This window comes from Polistes fuscatus, unplaced genomic scaffold (genome assembly GCF_010416935.1).
Source record: "Polistes fuscatus isolate 324 unplaced genomic scaffold, CU_Pfus_HIC Scaffold5, whole genome shotgun sequence".
Lineage (NCBI taxonomy): Eukaryota > Metazoa > Arthropoda > Insecta > Hymenoptera > Vespidae > Polistes > Polistes fuscatus.
Window position 1 is genome coordinate 3,623,242 of NW_025113129.1, and position 14,650 is coordinate 3,637,891.

The 14,650-nt window shown below is 40.7% G+C and overlaps 1 protein-coding gene across 4 annotated transcripts in view; it reads left to right on the forward strand.

The window, feature by feature from the left end:
- The window catches only part of LOC122522656 (protein tiptop), a 130,916-nt gene that overhangs the window by 48,723 nt on the left and 67,543 nt on the right, over positions 1 to 14,650 (forward strand). The window contains exon 1 of one of the 4 annotated variants that reach the window (XM_043643910.1): positions 9,019 to 9,645. The exons of the other annotated variants lie outside the window; for them this stretch is intronic. The gene's annotated coding sequence lies outside the window, so the exon portion shown is untranslated. Of the gene's footprint in view, positions 1 to 9,018; positions 9,646 to 14,650 lie in introns of those variants that run through there. 4 annotated transcript variants of the gene reach the window in all.

A 14,650-nucleotide genomic window follows, 5' to 3' on the forward strand; every position in this document is an offset into this window, starting at 1 on the left:
ACGCATTTGTGTTTAAGGTATGCCGCTGAATAAGCGACAATTTGTATGACAATTGCTCGATGGTCTGGCGTATTGTGCCAGCTTGTGAAAATATGAACGTAGGCACGTCGTATCCCACTGCGACTGGGCCTTTTTCTTTCTCTCGATTGCAAGTAGCTGAAGAGAGTGGTGTGTAAAGCAAAGAAGGAGAAGAAGAAGCAGAAGAAGAGGAACACAACGCAGGAGTTGAAAAAGGAAAAGGAAAATGAGTGGATAGAAGGAGAAAGAGAGAAAGGTTGTTTGAGAGATCACGATCCATGAAGCAAAAGCAAAGGTCGATCCGTGCAGCACGGTTGTGCACGACTACACGACGGTAGGAGCAGCAACGTTTATTAGAAGCAGAGGAAGCGCCTCTGTGACAAATGGCGTGCTTTCATTGTTGCGCACGGACCCCCGGGCCCGTCGCTCTCTTTCTCTTTCTTTCAGTCTCTATCTATGTAACATAAGGGTCCCTCGTTGGCTCGTAAATCCAAGAAACTGAATCGGTGATGGAAACCTCGTGATGGAAACCTCGTGATGGAAATCGGATCACGGTTTTTCACGGTTAAGACGCTTTTACTCTCTTGACGTATCTTTCCATAAATCAGTATCGTTTTCGCCCGATTCGCTGAGTGAATGATTTACGAGAAAAACTGGGTAACCGGTCTGGTATTCGTTGAAAGAAAGATAAAAAAGGGAAATAAAATAGAATGCAAGTTAGAAAGGGAAAATAGCACGAAAAAGTAGGACGATGGCGAGGCCGGAAAGTTTCCGAAATAAGAGTGTTCGTTAAGAGAGTAAGAACGCGTCCATCAATCGGTTGAACTTGGTTGAAACGAGGGGAGCTCAAGATGGCCGCCTGGGAGCGTACACACGGGGCCCCTGCTTCGCCAGCATCACCGACTTAGCATAAATCACTCCCGCTCTCTCTCTTTCTCTCTTTCCTTCTCCCTCCTGCCTTTCGTCCTCTAGCTAAGCTATAGCCGGCTGCAGAAACGCGAGCGCACCGCAAATACGGGCTTGTCTTTGCGTCTATGCACCTCCTCGTGCACACTCTGTGGTCTGTCCAACCGGGTGGCCCATCAAACTACAACTTTTTCAATCCACAATGGCTTCGATCAAAAGGAAACAACCACCCTGTTCTCTCATATTAACGGATCCTATCAGTTGTGTGCACTTTTTCGATCAATTAGTTCAGATTTTTCTCGATGTTAAAAATATCCGAATGCTACACTTTCAGAATGAACCAATGTTATCGAAAATAATGAATATCGAGACGCACGATTACTTTATATAAAAAAAATATTAAATTTGTTAAAAGGGATTTTTTAGTCGAGAATAATCTGACGCTGCTTAATCAGCGTTTAGACAAGAATAGGATAGAAGGGTTTTGTCCTATCACTTTAAACTGTTCGCCCTCTTCCTCCTTCTTTACATATCGGAGCATCGATGTTTGGCTTACTATGGATTACAAGGAAGCTCTCGTACGTGGGACGAACGTAAGCTTATTATTCATACTTCTTTTTCCCTTTCTCCCTTAACTCTCGTCTACATCTGATAGAAGGAATGAAAGAGACTCGAGAAAAGAAAGAGAACACTGGGGACGAAGAGGTTAAAGTCCGTTCTACCTCTAGGACGATCATGCTACTAGTATTTAGGTATATACATATACCTTTTTCTTTTCTTTAGCATTTAAGGATCAAGTAGATTTTGTTCCTGTTATCGATGAAATCCTCGAAGAGGAACCGTAAGATTCCGTATCTCACGATACCACTTTTATAATGAAATCTTTGAACACGAATTGTCTACCTTATTTATTTTTCATTCGAAATAAGAAATAAAGAACGACACACGACACTTGGTTAGATAGGTGGGGTCCGGATAATCTCATGCTCTCGGAACGATCGAAGCAAGATCCTCTATCTTTATTCTCTTCACGAATCAGAGATATACTGTTTCAAAGTATCAAAGACTACAAACCGCGACTGAAACCAGTGGTGGTTGGTCGAATGCAAACGTATCAATTACGCAATGGTGCAATCGCGGTTGCGCAAGATCAACGCGATGCGTTCGTTGGGGAGGGTTGGGGTGGGGGGGGGTAGAGAAACGATCGGAAGAAACGAGGGACGGTCGATCAATCAAGAGAATTGATCTCGGTGGCAAGTGCAGTCACGATCGGGCAACCTGAAATATGTCGGACGTAAGAATTGATTTGGTGGAGCGTGCACGCCTCGCCGCCGTCCTGTTCGCGTCGCGCCTTCCTACGGGATCCCGCAGTGCCGTTGACACGCACGATCATTCCTCTTTACCTCCTCCTCCTCCTCCTCCTACTCTTCCTCCTGCTCCTGCTCCTCCTCATTCGCAGAACCGAATCCTTCCCTATCCTCTATATGAAAACGCGTAAAACGAATGAGGGGAGAGATCCCGAAGCGAGTTCAGTGATTTTTCCTTGACCTTTCAGAGAAAAGTGCTTCCAACAAAATCTTCTGCATAGATTGATATTACGACTCTGGTAGGGAATTCAGGGGATGAAGTGGAGAAGAAGAACAGAGTTTTCGGTTGAAGGTTAGAAGAAGGAAGATTGTGTCGTATGAAAGAATAGATTCGCTGTTTCTTCTTGCGTTTGTAACGCGAGAAGAAAGAGAGAGATGTATATGTATATATATCTATATATGTGTAGGGGAAGAGAGAGGGAGGAAAAGGGGAGGGAGAAATCGGCAAAAGGGGTTGGGCGAACAGAGCAAACGGACAGGTCGCTTATTTATGGCGACCATACTTCAGATATATGAACTGGTTCCCGTCGAAAGTTCGGGACGCCGCGTCTTTCCAGTTGAAAATGTATAGAGAGGTGTCCCGCCGTTCGCCTTTTCTTTCTTCTTCTTCTTCTTCTTCGTCTTCTTCTTTTTGTTCTTATTCTTCTCCTTTTCCCTTGGTAAGATTTGCGAAAGGTCACTCCTCATGCAATATCCTACGAGCTTAATTTCTTCTTCTTCCTTCGGACATTCGAAAAGTGGTGATCGAGATATATGCCTTCTTCGGGAAACTATGGTGACTTCATCACCTTTTCAATACCGATCTACCTATAAAGAAAGAATGAAAGAGAGGAAAACATATAACTTAGGGACGAGCAACTTTTTTTTATTAACCCGTTGCACTCGAGAACTTTTTCGCTCGGGTGAAGCCGAAAAAAGTAACATGTCATTTTGTCGACTACTCTCTACCGTGAGGAATTTCCTGCCTGCAAAGGGTTAATATCAAATAAAAATCACATATTTTTGATTACTCTAAATTAGTTTTAGGAAAACTAAACGCGAAGCTACCTTAGATTTATATAAATGATTATGAATATCAAATGTTAGGAAAAATGAGAATGAAATTGTCTTGGAGGAGTCAATGTTTGCCAATCGTTGATACAACACGAAGAACTTTTCACTTTTGACTTATCAGCTTTCTTTCTATTGCGATCGGGACGTAATCGTCGAAAGCATCATTGTCGTTGGTCGTTCACCGACGATGTTAGCTAATAATGACATCGTAATCTTCGTTTGCTGAGAGTCGTTTGTAACGTCGTCATTTATATCCCGCGGCGGTTATAGCAACGAGCCAGTCACGATCCTAGGGATTTAACCTTTTGTACGCTTTTCTTCGAGCGAGCTTATAAACTCCTCCCTGTTCGCTTAACCCGTTCCTCCTTCATCGAAACGTCTTTACGCTGACTCCAAGCGGATTAGCTAGAAGAAGAAGAAGAAGAAGAGACTTCAGACTCGATGATTTTTCTTAACTACAAATTTTTATTCTTCTTCTCTGATCGTTTTTCAATCAAATTTACCATACCGAAAGAGTGAGCGTAAGAGAAAAACAGAAGACCATTGTCCCAATAAATACATACATTTTTATTTGCACATTCTGTACATAGCTCGTTTTACAAAACAATTGATTTTGATTTTCTGGACGTTTATCGAAAGTGTCTCAAGGAAGAAAGAGACACAATTTGCTCATCGAATCCTAGGTACACAACCTGATAATTGTTATCTCCTCTTCCTTCTTCTACTACTTCTTCTTCTAAAAGAATGGGTGAAACGAATGAAGAAGATGAACACTTTGTCCCTCTTTTGCACCCCTCTTTGTCATAGCTCGAGCTAATTTATATTTATCCGCTCGTTCGAATATACCCGCGGGATCCCGCAGGCCGTTTCCGATATTCGGAGCTATGCACACTTTGAGCTAAGGGAATGGGAGGGGTGAGGTTTAAGGGGGTACTCTCGGTAGAGAGTAGGGGGGAAGGAAGGCGGGTGGAAGGGGAGGAAGTTCGAAGGGTGGAAGAGATAAAAGAAAAAGAGAAGGAGAGAGAGACCCGATGGAGTAGATAAATAGATGGATGGGCAATATTATAACTCACCGGCTGTCATCCTGTACGGCCGAGTCAGGCTGCTAATCAGACCCTGGCTCGCTCTCGCCCCTTCGACCGACCCTTCACGAAAAATGGATTTATTGCCGTTCGCTTCGACTTCGGCACGCTATCGAGCTCTCTGATCCGTAGAATGTAACCATCGTCGTCGTACTATTCGCGTTGGTTCTTCCTATACCTTCCACCACCACCACCATCATCCACCACCACCATAGCCATCAGCATTACCAGCCTACCCGTAACCTTTCTTCTTCTTATTCTTATTCTTCTTCTTCTTCTGTGTACTCTTCTCCATCCCGCTCGTGCACCCCCCGTAAAATGCCTCTCAGAACGTCTTTCAGATTCAATGTTTCGTAAAACGCTCTACGCCCAAAATTGCTCCGCGAGACTAGAAAGCTCCAACAACAACGACGACGACGACGACGACACGACGACGACACGACGACGACGACGACGACGACGAAGAAGCAGAAGAAGAAGACGAGGATCTTTCGTCTCCCAAGCGTTTGCCGAACTCTTATTCCTCGCCCTTTTGTCGCAGGAGTTTGCCGTAATTGAAAACGAAGGGACGTTATTTCGCACGAGCCGCTTCTATTTTCTTTCTCGAGATTTCTTCTCACTCCTCCTCTCTTTTCTTTCTTCTCTTCTCTTCTATTCTGTTCTATTCTATTCTATTTTATTTTATTTTATTTTAACTTTGATTCCCTTCGTCGATGCTCTGCAAACCTTAAAATCCCACATTTTTGTCTCTGTATCTTGCAAAATTCTTTTACGCGGTCGTCCTTTCTTCTGGAGAATTTTTGTCTCCATTGACTGCGAGAAAAATTAATGTCGAGTGAAATGTGACGTTGGTATACAGGGTATAATAAAAATGTTATGACAACGTTTTACTGATAGATTATTCAAAAGAATAATTGGTTGTATTCATTTACGTTTGGAAATTCATTATTTCTATGTTATAAGATTATTAATTACGATGGTAATTTATTTTATTTGTTGGAATTAAAGCTAAACCACAAATTACATTATATTAAAGTATGTAGTAATTTTGTACATCTACCACACACTGCGTCAGGAATTTTAGAAAGTGTTTGGAACTCAATAGGACAACCAGCTAAGGTTTAAATTCAGACGGGAAGATATTTTGAATATTTTATGTAAATAGGAAAAGAATGTATCATAAAATTTCATCTAATAAATCGTCATTTTAATTGATATGAAATTAGACATTTCTAGGACTCGTTCTTCTTTTTTGTATAAAAGAATTTTGCAATTTTACTCGATTGTATTTTTGTTTTTCACTGTATCTAGTATGTTTTCCTTTCATATAGTTCTAAAAAATCGTCGATAATAAGTTTACGAGCAACGTCTAGGTTCAATGATCAATAATAAATCGCTTTATGAATTCCATTCTTGTTTTCAATGAATATCTAGAGAAGAGAGAAAGAAGGAGAGAGAGAATCAGTCGAATGCAAACCGACGGAATGTCCGATCGAATCACAACACGTAAACGCAGGTGCTGTATTAGTGTGAAAGAGAGAGAGAGAGAGGGAGAGCAAAAAGCGTGGGCAAACACCGCCCGCTTCATTCTTCCTCTTACAACATATTTCGGGCCCGGCTCTATCACTCCCTCTTCATTCTTCTGTCTCCTTATGATTTATGCTTATAAATAACGTCGTTTGCATGAATCAAAGTAAAGAAAAAAAAAACGCAAAGATAGAAACAAACAGAGAGAGAGAGAGAGAGGAAAAAATTATCTTATTAATATTTCCACGCAGAAACACAACGCGCTCGATGATACGTGCAATAGGGAACGCATTTGAATACCGTATGTCAACGTAATTGATTCATTGTCCATTGGCAGGGGATGACGTCATCGGCGGATAATTTATACGCTCCAACAGATTCCTCAAAGTTACTTTTAAACGTTCAAAGTTCGATTTATTTTGCATTTAAACCCGTTAGAATTCGTGTACTAGTATAGGAATATTTGTTAAACCATTTTCGTATTCGTTCACTTTTTACTCGTTTGGTCAGTTAAAATAAAAGTGTACTTAAGTCTATTTATATAATCTACTTTACATGATGATACTTCATGGAGATCACAGACTCGGCAGACCGCAGGTGCACGCTTACGGGCTTTTACTCTTCTTCTTCTTCTTCTTCTTCTTCTTCCTCTTCATTTCGTCCTTCTCTTTTGTGAACTCGTACGTGGGTGCACGTGGGGATGTTCTATTTTCACTAGAGCGTTCTACTTTCACTAGACTTATAATAACCCGAAAAGGATGGACGAAAGTAAGAAAAAGAGATCAAAACCCGTTGAGGATCGATGCATCAAGCAAAGCAAGACACTTGGCTCTGCACAGTGTGCATAGATCATGTCGACCTCGTTCCTGTCGGACGAATGACCTGTAAAACGCCGAGTAGCAAAATGTATTGGGTTTAGGTATCTGACAATAAGATTATAGAGAGTGAAGAGAAAAAAAAGGGAGGAAGATAGCGAGCAATTTTTGCACTTTCTCTTTCTCTCTCTCTCTCTTTATCTTTCTTGTTCCTTTTATTCGAACGTTTGGTACAACATATCGTAGATGGACGAAAGCAAACGACGAGATAGACACGAAGAAAACACTGAGCCTCAAACTTGGAATATTATTTCTTTCTATCCTTTCTTTATCTTTCTTTTTGTTCTCTATCTTTGTGCGTGTTTTTTCAACGAGATTTATTACCGAACTCTTAATGCTTCAAGAGCTGGGAGAGAAGGGTTGAGAGCTGGTCGTCCCTTCCCACACTTTCTTCCAACTTGTCCTCTATCGCCAACAGCATCCTCTTTCTAGTCTTTGCTCTTGTCCCTTTTTTCTTTTTGTAATCCTTTTCGTAGTCCTTTTCGAAGTCCTTCTGAAAAACACATCTTACCAACATTGTAGATAGTACATCTCACCTCTTTGTATATTTTAGTCTCTCAGTTCGTTTCTTCGAATTTTTTCGAACACGAGTAATACTATTTAAGATTTAATTTACATTTTGATGTTCAGTTAATGAGGATAGCTCAAAGATCGATGTATAAACGCGTTAATGAGATTCTTTGTTTCTCGTCAAAGTTTGACATTAGTTTTTTCTATCATTGACGTCTTATTTTATAACATATATCATTCACTTTTTTATGACTTTGATTTAACGATGACGGATTTTACGGATAAACAAACCAATAAATTGCATCGATCTAGATCTATTATCCTTATTACTTTTCTCACTGTTACACCGTTTTTACGATTAAATTGATTCCTGATTCCAAGTCTGACAAAGTTTTTCTTTCTATTCAATAATAGACATATTATTCAAAACCTTTGACTTGACCATTTATTTTTCTTATTATAAAATTATAACACTGCCTTGCATATTTCAACGATTCCAGTATCGAGATAATATAAAAAGTATATTATTTTGTATTATCCTACGAGATGAGACTTATATTTTAATGACTAATATATACAGATTTATCGTACCTGCTTATGATCATGAATTATTATTTGACGTTTCAAAAGTAAACTAATGCGTTTCAAGCTTATGTTAATCTCGTCTCGTACGATCTAACTTCTTTCAAACTAGAACTACTCACGACTCATACTCTCTTAGTAACGGAAATCTGAAGATAGTGATATTTATCTAAAAGATACATGCACGCATAACCATACCACTGATCTATATAAATCTGTCGGCCTTATTTTCACACTTTTCATCTCTCCTTGGTCAGTCGAAGTGAGATTTTTTTTCTTGCCCCGGAGTGCGGAAGCTGCACCTGGCACTGTGCTGTGCCGTGAAACTCCTGCAAAGCGTTAGGGTTAGGAGTGGGGTGGAGGACGAGGAGAGGAGAGGAGAGAAATAGATGCATGAGTTGAGATTGGTACGTGAAAGAAACAGAGAGAGAGAGAGAGAAAGAGGGATCACACACTCACACCCACACAGACATACACCCACAAACAAAGTTCTTTCGACTAAAGAACGAAAAGGATGAGTAGGATATAGTGGAGGGAGGAGGAGGAGGAGGGGGAGGAGGAGAAGACGGATGGACGGCCGAGCCGTGACGGAGACGAGCGGACGAGAAGAAGACGAGCAACGTCGAAGTTGAGCTCGCTTGGGGGGTGAGAGATGTTGGACTGCGAGAGGGAGAGAAAGAGAAGAGGTGAAAAGAGTAGGGAGAGAAATCGTGGAAAGGGTAGATGATCTCTTTGGTAGAAGGGGTAGGGAATTCGATGAAAGAAGGAGAAAAAGGGAAGAAGAGACAACGAAAAGGATCAGAAAGGAGGAGAAGGAAGAAAGGAGAGGATGGAGATGAAGAAGAAGAAGAAGAAAGAGAAAGAGAAAGAGAAACGTATAGGAAGATTTGTGACGGAATAGGGGAGGAAGGTGGCGGACGTGGAAAAGGAGAAGGAGTCAGCGTGTAAGTATCGGGGGGCGTGGGTGGAATGGTACGGTGGTGGGGATAGGTCAGGGCCGCGGTGGCGGCGGTGGCGGCGCGGTATTCGGCGGCTCGACGGCGCCGCGCGAGCTTCGTGGAGGGGGCAGAGGCGGGGAGGATGAACGCGGAGCCGTCAGTGCGCCACGTGCTGCCGTCGTGGGAGGGTCTTTATTTTTGCTCCGTTCTACCGTTCTCTACGAATTCCCTCGAAAACATATTACGGAACTGTGCCAATCCCGGTCGATCATCGTACTCTCGCGATATCCTTTTTTATTCTATTTATCGTTCGTGTAATTTTTTTTTTATATCGTTCTTTACAAATATATGTATGTATGTATGTATGTATATGACGTATATACTTTGTTGTTTTGTCGACGGTGTATAGTGAATATTTTTTCTAATTGTATGTCTCTTAAATGAACGCAGACGAGGCAAGGGCAAGTTCAGGAAGCAAGTTCGTTGAAAGAACAAGTGATTTAGATCAGATAATATATAAGGAGATAGAGACCTAAGGAGTTTTCTTCGTTTTCTTTGACTAGTGGTGCAGTGTCATTGTCATTGGTCTTGTGTCGAAAGGATTAGATGTGAGAAAGAAAGAGGATGACGTGCTGACATGGTGTCCCGCGTGTTCTTCGTATGCTCGTGGTATCGAATTTTTCCTGCTCGCAAGACGAGCATCCTTCTTCCTGACACAGTATCATCGTCCTCGACGAGGTGTCTGCAAGACTGACGCAACTTGTGCATTGGAACCACTACTTCGCTGGTGAGAGTCGTCCTTGTTTCTTGTGTTATTTCGTCGAAACCTTAGCATCAAATTATCTCGACGACTCGTACGTGCCAACTGTCAAATTCAATTTTCGTTTTTTTTCTTCTCAAAAGTATACTACCGCTCGAAGGTTAATTTAGTTTTTTTCCTCGTTTATCTACAGATGGATCTATCGTGGGAAAAGGGGAGGGAGCGCGGGCGCGTGACTTGCATAAACAAAGTGCGGCGGTGTGCGTAGCAGGTGGCCGAATCTTGGATTCATGTTTCTTGATCGTTACACTCGCAAAATATGTTAATATTTTGATATTCTTTTGATTAATCGTACGCACGAAATAAACATTAGTATAATATATAAGTTTCGATTCACACAGTTGATATTCGTTAGATCAACGTTCTCTCGTGTTATTCGATTCCAAAGGTTGTCTTAATTTATTCGTTGTGAAGTTAGAACCTGTCGATTATTTATTTATAAATTAGTCTACACGTTGTTCGCAATATTTTTCTAATACGTCAACTCGTAATGTCATTACTTCGAAAATTCACCTTTATTCCTTGCAAATAACGTATTAGAAATATTTGAGAATTCGTGCGGTTGAATGGTAATAAGAGATCGTGACTCATAACTCCTCGATTGTCACGAATTTCGACGAAACGTTGTCTAATCGGAAAGACCAATCGATTCGTGCATGGAAACGGTCGGTCGAGCGAGGAAATTTGTCGTCGTCATAAATTTATGTTTGCATGCTCATTTATACGTCTCGTCGACTCGTCTCGTGTTTGCTCGCGATAGATAACAGTGGGTTTTAACGGATATAGCGCAGATTTTCAATGCGACTTTGGTAAGACTTTAAACAATTTATTCGGCGATTTTACTTTTCCCGATGAATATCGATCATTAAACGAAAGAATTTATTTATCAACAAATTGCATTTTTTTCGCTGGTATAATTAAAAGTGCTAAAGGAAAGAAGACAAAATTCTTCTCGATATTTTGAAGAGAAATTTTTAAGTGATTTGTTTACGTCTTACCAATATTCCTTTGGAGATTTGTGAAGAGAAGCACGGTCGATATTTCTCGTCTTTGAAGTCGCCTATGCGTCTGTAGAACAGCCTTAGGAAGGGTTGCACGAAACGGGATGTAGGATAAGCAGGAAGATCAAGGTATTCGTTCTCTCCCTCTCATTCCTCTCTCATTCTCGTTGTCAGCAACTAAATATCAGCTTATCAACTTGCTCGTATATGTGTTTAAGTAAACATGTAAGTGTGTAGAAACGCTACATTGACGTTGTTGATTTCGATTATCAGTTTATTATAGCGGAAAGTATATTTTTTTTTCGACATTCTAATTAAATTCAATTAGCACCTATTGTAATGGCTTATTCTTCGTATAAATTTCAAACGATACGACGTATTGAACAATTTGAATAAATCATTGCGTTAACAAAGAATTATATTTCCACACACACACACATTAGATATACAGATAAATACATCCCGCGCGGTACACGCATCGCAATATCTCGTTAATTTTTTATTAATCAAATTTGCAAAAAATCATATTCAATTAAACCGCGTGACAGAAATCGTTTTTCGAACTCTCGTTAATATTTTAAAACGAAATAACTATTAAAATGATCGATTCGAATTGAAGAAATTGGAAAATAATAGGAGAGGAAAAAGAAGAAACTGGTGGGATAGACGCGAAAGAAATTCGTTTCTTTTGCAAGAAGGAACACAAAGGGTTTTTCAAAAAAAAAAAGAAGAAAAAAGAAGACATATTTCCAGAACATGAAAACGGGAGAAACGTTCATCAGCTTTTTTTTCCTCCTTTCAGGAATCGAAGTGCCCCTCGAGCATGTTCGTTAGTGTTTTCCTAGGCAGGGACTCGCGAATGGCTAATTCGAAATGCAAAAGAGTCTCCCTGTGCACAGGTAGGGAGGAGAGAAAGAGAGGGCGGGGGAGAGAAAGGAAGATACATGTGTATATAGTAGGTGGTTGGGCAAGATCGGGAAGCCTTAATGCGGTCGTGTGCGCTTGTAACGCGCGAAACGTTCGTGCCTATAAACATGCGCGCACGCGTGCATCGTGCAAGTACACACGCGAGATATACCCGGCAATACACGTACCCGTGTCAATAGCACACCCCCGCGATTCAGTGCCGCCTATTGAAGTCCGCGATGACGGGCCCCGTCTGTCAGCAGATCAAAGCTGAAGTAAGCTCTCTTTGTGATGCTTTGCCGAGCTGGTATTTAATTATGTATGAGATCGATACTCGGGCCTCGGGGCTTTCTCTCTTTCTTCCACCCGCCCCCTCCCCCCTCCCCTTAGTTTCTCCCTGTCACTCTCTGTCTCTCTCGTCCAGGCTTGTTGTCTTCCATCCCGTGTTTTCTCGTACCGAGTAAACTCGAAGCAGCGGAACGGCGAAACCCGTACCTTTGCTCCGACTTTGCCGTTGACAGACATGAAATGTTGAATATATCGAGCTATCGGAGTATTCAGTTATAGAAAAATATTAAGTTAGCACGCGTTGGATAGTCTAACCAATTTGATACCCAGTAGGAAAAATATCCGGTATCGAACTGTACTGTATAATTCGTCGAAATTCTTGACATTTTTTCGTCCACGTAAAAATTCCAAATTAAAAGTTAGAATGTACAAAAGCATTCGTTCGTTCGGTCGTTTGTTCGTTCGTTGCTATCCTGGTTAGAAAAGAATTAAAAGAGAAAAAGTCTCGTAAACCATACGCACAGGGATAATAGATCGTTGGCAAAGTGGAGATTCGTTTGAGTCATAAAATAATCCCCTTATTCCTCGTTTGAACTTTGGACGACGTAGTATACGCGGATAGATGGCCGGTTCTGGGAGAAAGAGAAAGAGAGATAGAATGAGACAAGGCGGAACGCGAACATGCTGCTACGTGTACATTTAAATCTTTGCGTGATCGTAAAGATCTCGTAAACGATGGATGTCTATCTGTCGAAAGGCACGAAGAGTCCGTAGAAGAAAGACGAGATTATTACCGAGGTAAACGAACGAGCCCGTTGGCTGTAAAACGCCGCGCGCAATTCTTCTCTCTTTCTCTCTCTCTTACTCTCTCGTTTTCTTTCTATTCCTCTTTTTCCTCCTGAATGTCTATACGCGTGTATCCAACTGTGCAAGTACGTTTCTGTGCGTGTGTGTATGGGTACGTTTCAATGAATGACTCTGTACGATCGTGCGCGCGTGCCGTGACAATGTGTACGTAAATATATACCTTCACGTTAGTATATCGTCTTTACGTTCCTTGTTAATAACGTTAACGAAGGCATACGTTTTGTCTTCAATATAAACGACTTCCAAAAATTATTTCCTTACTCTAGGCGACTTGACTCGTTTTACTCCCTTTCGAAGTAAAAATAATTAAATACTAAATTTTGTTTGATGCCGATTTTAACTGGCACATCTTTTAAGATGTCCTTCTCCTAATATAAATTATACCGTTAAAGTAACGACATAGATTAGACAAAATAATTTCTTATTTAATTTTTATGATATGTATTATATGTTTGGAAAGATTTTATTTTATTTCAACTGAAAATAAAATCACGAATCCAAAACTCTGAATAAACAGTTAATTATTGAAAAAGTCAGTAAATAAATCCAAACGCTCATGACCGTTTCAACATTAACTTTCTACCCGAAAGAGTTCGTTTACTCGTTTAAAAAAAAAAAAAAGAAAAAAACAAAATAACAAATCAAACAGATTTATTTGACGATAATTAAAACGAGCAATTTTCGTAATAGGAATGAAATCATTAAACTAAGAATCCATACGAAAAGGATAATTGTTGAAAAAGAAAGACAAAAAACATAATAACGTTATTATAAACAAATCCAAGTGGTCACACGCTTTTTAACGACTCTCGTATCACAACATTACGAGTTTATTCGCGGTCGTTTTCTCTTTGTTCTTGTTTCCCTCGTTTTATGTATAAGCGTGTGCGTTTGCGTGTATGAGTATGGGAGTGTATACCTATGCGAACTCGGTACGTAAATCTATAGCTATAACGCTAGTTTCGGTGAAAACCGGGGTTAAAAAAAGGTAGAGGTGGTGGTGTGGTGGTTGGTGGTAGGGATGAAAAAGGTGGTGGGGATGAAAGGGGAAAAAAGGAAGAGAGCTATAGCCTCGGCGTGATAGTGTTAATTTTGGTGAAAACCGGGGTTAAAAAAAGGTAGCGGTGGTGGTGGTGGTGGTGGTGGTAGGGATGAAAAGGTGGTGGGGATGAAAGGGGGAAAAAAGGAAGAGAGATATTAGCCTCGGCGACTTCCATTTTCACGCATCGATTGCGCCCGCTCGCGTCCAAGCTCGATTGCGTGCCGGACGACGAACAACCGCGAAAGGTTATCGTGCCTCTTTGGATTTTCGATCATTAATGCGTGCGTAAATACAACCCTATATACGGCTAAAATATACCTACCTCTATCCTTTCAATTGATGATTTTGGGGGCTTTGCGCGACTCGTTCCTTTTGTTTTCCACCGGTCGAGAAGAACCAATTCGAGTCAATGCAATTGACCGAGATTCCATTTCGTTTCAAATTAATTAATCAACCTGCTTAAATTCTTTACCCTTCCTTACTTTTCTTCCAACCTTCGCGTTACTCCTAATACTCTACATTCTTCCATTACACTTTTCACCATTACAATCCTATCCCATCAATTGTTTTTTTCTAATCCCATAGACTAATAATCGAGTACACTTCTTTTCAGATTTATTTATTATTTATTACATTGTATTGTATTTATAAAAATGGATTTTTCAATCTGTATACGTTAAGAATTAGCCTAGCCCTCTTTTTTATTTAATCGAACGAACCACCCCCCAGTATCGGGATAATACGAACTGAGCTTAAACTAAAAAGCAAACGCTACAGGCGTGCTGATGATGTAGACACGAGTACTGAACGAGGCATAACGCTAGAGTCAGAGCAAGAGGAGAGTACTGGGAGGAGGAGGAGGTGGAGG